The sequence below is a fragment of the Microtus ochrogaster genome, chromosome 15 (assembly GCF_000317375.1).
Source record: "Microtus ochrogaster isolate Prairie Vole_2 chromosome 15, MicOch1.0, whole genome shotgun sequence".
NCBI classification, from domain to species: domain Eukaryota; kingdom Metazoa; phylum Chordata; class Mammalia; order Rodentia; family Cricetidae; genus Microtus; species Microtus ochrogaster.
This window is the reverse complement of record NC_022017.1, coordinates 6,231,107-6,233,160: the sequence shown is the minus strand read 5'-3', so window position 1 is coordinate 6,233,160 and position 2,054 is coordinate 6,231,107.

Genomic DNA, 2,054 nt, shown 5'->3' with positions numbered 1-2,054 from the left:
AAAAAAAAAAAAAAAATTGGACAAGGCTGACCTGTTTATACATGAAAAGGCTTTATTAGTTTTCTATTGTGAAGTTGATCGTAAAGAGAGAATCTACAAATGTAGAAATAGCAAAAAGAAATAATAACAGTGCTATGGTAAGCAAATGGACAAGGGGAAAGAGAAAAACAATAGACTTCTAATTACGAAAAAATTTGGACCAAAGCGGTCCAAAAATGTAATACATAGAATCGCTTCCTTCTAAGTAAGTGTATTGAGGAAGCTGATACCAAACAGTCAGATACTGCCAGATTCTGCTGTTTCTGTGTGTTTGCAAGTGTGCCAGTGAAGGCCAGAAGATGGTTGATGTCCTCTTCTATCCCGCTCTACCTTACTCTCTCCTGGCAGGTGGTGGCACGGGTCTTTAATCCCAGCACCGGGGGACCAACCATCTACAAAGTGAGTTCCCGGACTGCTAGGGCTACACAGAGAAACCCCATCTCAAAAGAAAAAAAAAGTAGAGGCCACCAGTTATGGTAGCATACACCTGTAATCTAAGATCTGAGGACTCTGGAGATAGAGGCAGGGTCTGATAACCCGGAGCTCACCTTTTATATATTCATATAGACCAGGCTAGGCTGGCCTTGAACTCAGATCCACCTGCCTCTGCCTCCTGGGTGCTGGGATTAAAAGCGTGCGCCACCACAACCTGGTGGAGCTATTTTTTAAAAAGTATTATCTCTATTTATTTATTTATTTGGGAATGTCACATGTGTGGAGTTCCGAGAACAATTTGCAAGTCAGTCCTCTCCTACCATGTGGGTTAAGAGAATCAACTGGGCCATCAGACTTGGCTGCAAGAGCCCTCACCACTGAGCAGTTTTTGTTTTAGTTTGTTGTTGTTCTGACTAGGCTGGTGGCCAATAATCCTTATGATTCTCTAGTCTCTGCCTCCTCCCCCATGCCCCGCCCCCCAGCACTGGAGTTGCCGCCACGGCTGGCCTTTTTCATGAGTGCTGAACACTGGAACTCAACTCCTCACAGCTCGGCACTGTACCCACTGAACCTGCTGCTCAGCTCCCTTTCTAAATTCTGAGCATTCTGCGCACTTTCCCATGAGCTCTCCTGTATCTCGTTGATCTCCTGTATGTGGACTGCTGGCCTGGACCCTTCTTTGGACTGTGAAAGTCTACAATTTTGTCATTTTTTTTTCCCCAAACCATTGTGATTTAACTGGACTTGGTCCTATTGGATGCAAAGCCCTCCGTTTGTGTACTCATTTCCGGGTCAACTACTCAAGGACATCACCCCACAACTGTTTTCTGAATCTTCCAAAAGCATATGCATATGCTGTGATTTCTCCTATTCAAAAAGTAACAATGTTTATCTTGCCTCTTCCAGCTACTACCTCTATTGCTGTACCTAAACCAGGCTCTCCTTATCCAGCCCAGTCCAGTCTCAGATTCTCCTGCCCCAGCCTCTTTCATGCTGGGGTGTGTCATTCCCAGCTCCCTTATTCTCTCTTGAATCTTCTCCAGGTAGAATTCTCCCCACAGCAAACTGATAGACAAGTTTATATGAAACCTTTCACTTTGTTAATTCAAATGAAGTTTCTAGGCTTCATTTTTAAGAAAATTTTGCAAGATCTGCCCACAGACAGTCTCTGTAGTCCAGACTGTCCTGAAATCCATGGCAATCCTTCTGCCTCAGCTTCCCGACAGTTGGAATTAGAGACATGAGCTACTGTGTGCAGCAACTTGTGTTTAGACACTCACAGGTGAGCTCACCTTTGTTTATGAATATGGAAACCAAGTGTCATTCAATTTCCCGTATCCTCTTATTATACCTAACTCACCTCTCCTCCCCGGCACTGGGATTACAGGTGCATCACCACACCCAACTTATGTGGGTGCTGGGATCCAAACTCAGATCCTCACGTTTGCACCCCGAGCACTTTACCACTGAGCCGTCTTTTTTTTTGTTTTGGTTTTTCGAGACAGGGTTTCTCTGTGGCTTTGGAGCCTGTCCTGGAACTAGCTCTGTAGACCAGGCTGGTCTCAAACTCACAGAGATCC